A 9,174-nucleotide genomic window follows, 5' to 3' on the forward strand; every position below is an offset into this window, starting at 1 on the left:
CAATTATTACTAGGTTTTAAAAAATAATAACTTGCAAATCAAAATTATTTAAGTTCACAATCTTTAAGTTACTAAATTAATATTGATTTTTAGTATTTTCTTGATTTATTATTATTTAAGAAAATAGTAACTTAGAGTTTTCAAATTAGGGTTTATGTATTACCATTGATAATTAAGTTAATATAAATATGATAAATAAAATTAATTCTAACATTTTACTTAGTTACTAAATAGTTAAAATTTAATTTTTTTTTTATAACTTCACTAATTATTGAATTCAAATTGTATTTTGAATAATTGAAATGGCATAATTAATAAGGTTAAGAATAAGTGAAATTTTATTTTGACACACATTTTTGTTTTATATTTTATTTGAATAGAGTTTATTTTTGTGAGCATTTTGATATATTATTCATAATTTTCTGAGTTTAAATGAATTTTATACAATTTTGCACAGTTTCAACTATTTACTGGATTTTGAATTAAACGAGAAAACACTAGAGTTACCCGTGCAGTGCTACCCTAGTGAGCGACGAGTGGGGTCAAGTCCAACTCACACGCCATGTTGGCGAAGGCGGGTCAGCGGGCACGCGCGGGACCCTGCGGCCACGTCGGCCTCGCCGGTCAATGACCGCCGACGGTCGGCGCACGACGGCGCCGCCGTTTTATGGCCTCCGGGACGCGCGACTAGGATTTTCCGACTCCTCTTGATCTGCCGAACACGATGGTGGCGTTGGTTTCTCGAATAGTTCACCGAACATCACCGGAGAATGAGCCCGCGGCGGAGCAAGTCGGTGAGGTCTCGAAAGCGAGCTACGAGACGATGAGGTGATGCAAATAAGAGGTCTACGGATGCGCAATCATGCCGTGATGCCGATGGTGTGATCGGTGAGGTGGATCGTGGACGGAATCGAGCACGAACTCGCCGATACCGCCACGATACACCGAAAGGGAATTGCAAAATTGGCACGATCCCGAGCTCCCCTTGGACGATTGGCTCCACCATGATGATCCTTGAGTCCGAGTGCTTCCAACGAGCTACTGCATGGAGCTTGGGGTGGTCTCCTCCGTCGAATTCGTCCTCGACGCCGGCGACGATGAGTGGATAGTGGTGAGGGATAGAGAGGGCTAGAGAGATAATCGAAGGGCGGCGAAGAACAAGGAGATCACGGCGGTTCTTTAGCTCCTATTTATAGCCTAGGTCGAGGTCCGTATCGGTATTTCACCGGCGGCAATGGCCGGGATGCCTTGCCGACAATGGAGGTCTCTGGGGCGCGAATCTTGGCGAGAAGTGGATGAGACGGACGCGAGAAGATTTGGCGAGGCTACGAGATGATCTCTGGCGTCCGGGATCATCCCTATCCGCGAGAGAGGAGGTGGCGGTGGCTCGCCGTCGCCGTGTCGTCCGCGGAGAAGAAGAAGAAAAGAGTGTATCTCTTCGCACGAATTTTGATGCACCGAAACGGTACGGTGGTCGTGGGTCGATTTGCTTCGCGGGCTGGGCTTCGACTTGGGCTGCTGTGTGGGCTGCTGCGGTCCACCAGGTAAGTTTCCCTCTCTTTTATTTTCCTTTTCAAATTTCTGTTTTCTGTTTTTATATTTTTATTTACTGGTTTGAATTCAAATTTGATTTCTGCTTTGTTTTGTAGGTTCAAAATGATTTGAATATCATAACAATTTGATAATGATACTCACTTGTCTTGTTTTGTTTTTAAACAACCATTTATAATTGATTAACTTTAGTTCTTATAAAGCACAAGTTAAAATTCAAATAGATATGAATTTTAGGGTTCAATTCAATTACTTTAAATTTAGGAATCAATTCTGTTTTAAAAGATCTAAAATTGATAACATGTGAATGGTGAACATATTATATTTTGCAAGTGCTTAACCATATTGATTATTCACATAAAAATTAATTATGGCTAGGGTTTAACAAATGGTAAAGGAAATGGGATTGGTTCATGATTTTATGTGAGTGATTATTTCTAGGGTTTAAGAAAATGGTTGGATAACTTTATGATTATGATTCTTGCTTAGCACTTCTAGCTTGGATGTGTACTTGTGATCTATGATACATAAGTTAGGGAACAATATTTTAGGTGAATTGGATCCTATGTGAAGAGGTTTAGAGTTTTGATAATGCTTCATTATTTGAAGTAACAATAGGCATGAGGTATGGCGGGGTTCTAATTATAATCCAAGTTAATCCATGGGTTGGAATTCAAACGTAGTTTAGGGTTTAATTAGTGAGCACCAATGTGATACACAACTAAGATTAGGATATAAGCATAAGCTTGGTTATGTTTAATTGGCTAGCTAGGGTTACTCCTCCACACAAGGCATGAGGATTGGTGCAGGGGTTAACTACTAGTGATATACTTATTATTTTATGTGATAGATGAGATCTAGTAATCATATGGTTTAACTTATCATCTAGATCTACAAGATATGATCATGCATTAGACAAGATTCACGCATTCCTCACTAATCCCTCTTTAATATCCCTCTCATCACACTCATCCTAGATTCTTAGGGTTTATAACTAATACCAAGTTGTGATGATTATGGAATTGGTTTGCTAAGGTATTGTTATTGAAATAGGGTTCTCACTTCTAAGATCAAATATTGACTTGAACAACTAGGATTAGTACTTCTCTAATATTCTTGTATGAACATGGCTATGGTTAGTATTATAACTTCTCTCACTTCCCAATGTCTTGGAATATCCTAAGGTCCTACTCAAGAGATGATGATATGATCCTCTAAATAGATGGTTTGCCTAGGAATTCTACCTTGGTATCTTCTGTAACTTGTTCTTCAGGAAATCTGATAAACCTGCATCTTGTGGTATGCCTCCACCTCCTAGCTTCTTCATCTTGATCCTAGCTAGTTCATATGGAGTGGCTCTATGTGTTTGTGCCCATGTATGATGGTACTTGATGAGCAAATGGATGAAGGGTGTGGCCCTATTTATAGGCTTGGGCAAGCTCTAGTATCATGACACATAGATGGTGACTCTTGTGTTGGTTTGATGAGTAAGGTGCTTGGTTGTCATGCTCTCATCCATAGCAATCCTTTGAGCATGAGGTGGCAAAGCTTGGAAAGCAAGTCATGTAGATATTTTCATCCCATGTGGCAAGATCATTATCCTCTCATATGATTTATTTTTGGATAGCCAAGTGGCATTTGCTACTAAATATCATGTGGATGGTTTTATTATTGTGGATGAGTCATCATATCATATTTGATTGGATTTACATTATAATATTGGTAAAAAGTTAAAGTTGAAGGTTATTCCTCAATTTTGGATAGTTGGGTTTGATTTCACCAAGGCATGGTCATATGAGTTTCAAAATACTCATAGTTAGTTTGATTCAAATAGTTTGAACTATAATTCGTAATGTAAATGGATTTAGTTTTATGATATTCCATGTATTTAATAAGTTATGATTTAAACAAGAATGTGTGGCTTTTATGCACTTTAGACCACTGTGGTTTAACTTATTTATAAGTGAATTAATTTACACACAAAGGTAGTTGCTAACTTTTAAGTGTTAATAAGTTAGGGTTTGATTCTTAAAGAATGTGTTGTTGTAAATCTAATTCCATTTGATCTAATCCATAGATCAAATCATCTCTACCAAAACAAGGTTTAGCAAAGATCACGATTGAAGTTTATAGCGCTTGACTTGATGATCTACTTCAATTCCGGCAAGTCAAGTGAAACTTCGATTCTTGTGGTAAGTTTTATTTGAAAGCGCGAAAATTCCCCAGATTTTCTATGCATGAATGCAATGCACACTTTGGTGTTCTCTCATTTTATTGCCTCTAAACCTGGGATATTACAATTACTAATGAACTCCCACTTAATACAACATCCCTCATAGTTGTTAAGTGGTACACGATCCAAATCCACTACACATAAACCGATCATCACGTGAGATGATGTAGCTTCAGTGGTGAACATCAACATGTTGATCATATCATCCATATGACTCGTGTTCAACCTTTCGGTTTCCGTTGTCCCGAGGCCATGTCTGTACATGCTAGGCTCGTCAAGCAAACCCAAGTATTCCGCGTGTGCAACATGGCTTACACCCGTTGTATGTGAACGTTGAATCTATCACATCCGATAATCACGAGATGCTTCGAAACGACGAAGCCGTACAACGGTGCATACGAGGGGAGAACACTTTATTATCTTGATATTAATGTGAGGGATCATCTTATAATGCTACCGTCGCGATCTAAGCAAAATAAGATGCATAAAGGATTAACATCACATGCAATTCATATGTGATATGATATGGCCCTTTAGTCTTTGCGCCTTCGATCTTCATCTCCAAAGCACGGACATGATCTCCATCATCAACGGGCATGATCTCCATCATCGTCGGCGTAGCGTCAAGGTTCATGGCGCCGTCTTCATGGTTGTTCACCTCATGTAGCAACTATTACAACTACTTTGAAATACTACTCAACATGAAATTTAAAGACAACCATAAGGCTCCTGCCGGTTGCCACAATACAATAATGATCATCTCATACATATTCATCATCACATCATGGCCATATCACATCACCAAACCCTGCAAAAACAAGTTAGACGTCTCTAATTTGGTTTGCATATTTTACGTGGTTTAGGGTTTTCGAGTAAGATCTAATCTACCTACGAACATGAACCACAACGGTGATACTAGTGTTGTCAATAGAAGAGTAAATTGAATCTTCACTATAGTAGGAGAGACGAGACACCCGCAAAGCCTCTTACGCAATACAAGTTGCATGTCGAACGAGGAGCAAGTCTCATGAACGCGGTCATGTAAAGTTAGCCCGAGCCGCTTCATCCCACTATGCCACAAAGATGCAAAGTACTCAAACTAAAGATAACAAGAGCATCAACGCCCACAAAACCATTGTGTTCTACTCGTGCAACCATCTATGCATAGACACGGCTGCGATACCACTTGTAGGATAACGTTGCATAGAAAACAAAAAATTTCCTACAGCGAACACGCAATCCAAGCCAAGATGCAATCTAGAAGACGGTAGCAACAAGGGGGTATCGAGTCTCACCCTTGAAGAGATTCCAAAGCCTACAAGATGAGGCTCTTGTTGCTGCGGTAGACGTTCACTTGCCGCTTGCAAAAGCGCGTAGAAGATCTTGATCACGATCGGTTCCGGCGCCACGAACGGGCGGCACCTCCGTACTCGGTCACACGTTCGGTTGTTGATGAAGACGACGTCCACCTCCCCGTTCCAGCGGGCAGCGGAAGTAGTAGCTCCTCTTGAATCCGACGGCACGACGGCGTGGTGTCGGTGGTGGTGGAGAAATCCGGCGGAGCTTCGCTTAAGCGTGTGGGATGTGGTGGAGGAGAGAGACCGCTAGGGTTTGGGGAGAGGGGCGCGGCTAGGAGCACCCTTGAGGGGTGCGGCCATGGTGGTGGCTTGAGTGGCCGGCCAGCCCCTCTCTCCCCCTCTTTATATAGGTGGAGGCCCCAAGGTTTAGGTCAAAAGAGTCCGAATAAGACCCCAACAAAACCTTCCAAGTGTCCAAACCTAGGGGGAGTGGGACTCCCCCCATTCCTTGGTGGGGTGGCCGGCCACCATGGTGGGGAGTCCACTTGGGACTCCTCCTCCCTTAGGTTGGCCGGCCAAGGTGGGTGGAGTCCCTGCGGGACTCCACCTTCCATCCTTATTTCTTCGGACTTTTCTAGAACCTTCTAGAACCTTCAGTAGAACCTTCCGAGATCATTTTAATTCACATAAAATGACATCCTATATATGAATCTTATTCTCCGGACCATTCCGGAACTCCTCGTGATGTCCGGGATCTTATCCGAGACTCGAACAAATATTCGAACTCCATTCCATATTCAAGTTCTACTATTTCAACATCCAACTTTAAGTGTGTCACCCTACGGTTCGTGAACTATGCGGACATGGTTGAGTACTCACTCCGACCAATAACCAATAGCGGGATCCGGAGATCCATAATGGCTCCCACATATTCAACGATGACTTTAGTGATCGAATGAACCATTCACATACGATACCAATTCCCTTTGTCACGCGATATTTTACTTGTCCGAGGTTTGATCTTCGGTATCACTCTATACCTTGTTCAACCTCGTCTTCGACAAGTACTCTTTACTCGTACCGTGGTATGTGGTCTCTTATGAACTTATTCATATGCTTGCAAGACATTAGACGACATTCCACCGAGAGGGCCCAGAGTATATCTATCCGTCATCGGGATGGACAAATCCCATTGTTGATCCATATGCCTCAACTCATACTTTCCGGATACTTAATCCCACCTTTATAACCACCCATTTACGCAATGGCGTTTGATGTAATCAAAGTACCTTTCCGGTATAAGTGATTTACATGATCTCATGGTCATAAGGACTAGGTAACTATGTATCGAAAGCTTATAGCAAATAACTTAATGACGAGATCTTATGCTACGCTTAATTGGGTGTGTCCATTACATCATTCATATAATGATATAACCTTGTTATTAATAATATCCAATGTTCATGATTATGAAACTAATCATCCATTAATCAACAAGCTAGTTTAAGAGGCATACTAGGGACTTCTTGTTGTCTACATATCACACATGTACTAATGTTTCGGTTAATACAATTATAGCATGATATATAAACATTTATCATAAACATAAAGATATAAATAATAACCACTTTATTATTGCCTCTAGGGCATATCTCCTTCAGGTGTTCCTTCATTCTCTCTGAAAAACTTCAACACAAAAACTTTCCCATTCTTTTCTGCGGTTTGACATTAGTGCAATAGATAATATTTCCAAAGTGTTGCTATTAAACCAAATCAAAGTTTGTTTTTAGGTTACAGAAAGGTTGCTTAAATGGCCAAATTATAAATGAAAGGTAAGAACCCATAAAAATCAAATGAAAACGAAAAGAGGCCACTCTTGCAACAAAAGTCAGAATCTGTCCAGACAAACCGCAGCTGGAAAACGTAATTATTAGGTGCACTTAAACATGTCCGAAACTTTAGCCAATTTTTGTGCATGCACATAATTAGGTGATACATAATCAGTAATTTTTTCGTGATTTTTAGAACTACCAGTAAAACATGAAAAATCACGCAATGAGCGATAGATTCGAAAACAGAAAATCACTTTTTACAAATGTATCAACTAAGCTAAATGGATAAAATTTGGTATTTTATTTTTGATAAACTAATAGACCAGAGGCTAAACATGACCTAAACATTCTAGCTACAGCAAGGAAAACTCCAAAAGAAAACCAAAAGTAACAACCAAATAAAGAACCCAACAAAGAAGCAAAACAAAAGAAAATATTTTTGTTGTTTTAAAATTATAAGTGAAAGCAAATAAGCAATAAATACCAAATAAGAAGCCTAAGAAAACTAAAGAAGGTAAAACCAAGACATATAAAAGCAATTATAATACACGTTAAGACGATTCATATCATGTGGACGGGTAATATAGAGTATGAACGAGATAACCTCATGTTTGTTGATGAATAGGGGATGACTCGGGCATCCCCAAGCTTAGATGATTGTATGTTCTTGAATATGTTCTTGGGATGCACCTACACATCCCCAAGCTTGAGCTCTTGCGTCTTCTTGTTCATCTCATATCGCCATATCGATTGGATTTTATAAGCTACATCCACATAAAACTTCACAAAACTCATTAGTAGGGTTAGTACTCATTAAATAAAATCCACTCATGTTCAAGCATTGACAAATTACATAATATTTATCTAACATTAGCCACTGTATATACCTAAGTTTTTATTATTTCCATTGTACGTCGAAAACTAAGGAAATCAAGAGACCCTAAGTACAATATTGAATAAACACAATAGAAATCTGTCAAGAGCGAACAGTACTGCAAAGGTGACACTTAACGAGATAGTTACGTAGCTCAAATGAAGAAACTCAAAACTAATGAAAGACAGGTAATAATCTCATGTTTATGCACAAAAACTTTCAAGTCAAAATACTATTCTGAGATTTATCACGATTTTATTTACAGAGAAGCACAAAATCTGTCTAAACAGAACAATCAGTAAAGATCGAATTATTAGACCTATCTACGTAGCTCAAATCAGAAAAGTCAAAACTAATGAAAGTTGCGTACATATCTGAGGATCGTGCTTGAATTTTTTCAGAATGTTTCAATTTTTCTGGAATCTATACAGCTCAAATGGTGGACATCAAAAATCTGTCCCTGCGCAGAAATCCAAATCTAGCATCAACTTTCTATTAGAGACTACAATTAGCATTTTATTTTTATGTACACGGGCATATACACAATATTTACATGTTTTTGGATGAGAAGCTTCCATGGAAAGATTTGCTTTGATTTCATAGGCATGAACACAAGTGTTCAAGGTCGACCCCCACTTAATCATTGCTCATCTTTCCAATCACTCTCTTTTTGAAAACGTTTAGATAACAATTACAACTAATTTTTTTTGTAATTCGCATTCTCTACCCATACTAAGATAGAGAACAACTTAAAGCTGAAAATAAAAATTACTTAGAGACAAAGTAAACAAGTGCACACAAGAATATTCACCTACGTTATGGCTCCCCGGCAACGGCGCCAGAAAAGGTCTTGATAACCCACAAGTATAGGGGATCGCGTGTAGCCTTTTCGATAAGTAAGAGTGTCGAACCCAACGAGGAGCTAAAGGTAGGATAAGTACTCTCTCAAGTTCTATCAACCACTGATACAACTCTACGCGCACTAAGCGTTTGCTTCATCTAGGAAATAAAACTACAGTGATAATACGGGTATGAGAGATAGCTTTGCAGGATAATAAATACATGAAAGTATATGTTAGTGCTGCAGCAATAAAGTACACTAAGTAACTATATACTAACAGTACCATGAGTGTGGAAAAGTGGTGGTAATTGTGGTGGCTTTGTCCAAGATTAATTAGTGAAGACATTTAGTTCATTGTCTTTGATGTAGTTTTCAATGTGGGAGGCTAAATATACAAGCGCTCCACTACTTGAGATTACAAGTACTATATGATTGGATTGTTAGCAAACATACGTAAATACTAACAATGCATTAAGGTTTCCCCAACTATAGCCTTAAGTTTATGGTCCTCTTACTCCCATACATGCAACTAACCGGTTTGAGCC

This window comes from Lolium rigidum, chromosome 3 (genome assembly GCF_022539505.1).
Source record: "Lolium rigidum isolate FL_2022 chromosome 3, APGP_CSIRO_Lrig_0.1, whole genome shotgun sequence".
Taxonomy (NCBI): domain Eukaryota; kingdom Viridiplantae; phylum Streptophyta; class Magnoliopsida; order Poales; family Poaceae; genus Lolium; species Lolium rigidum.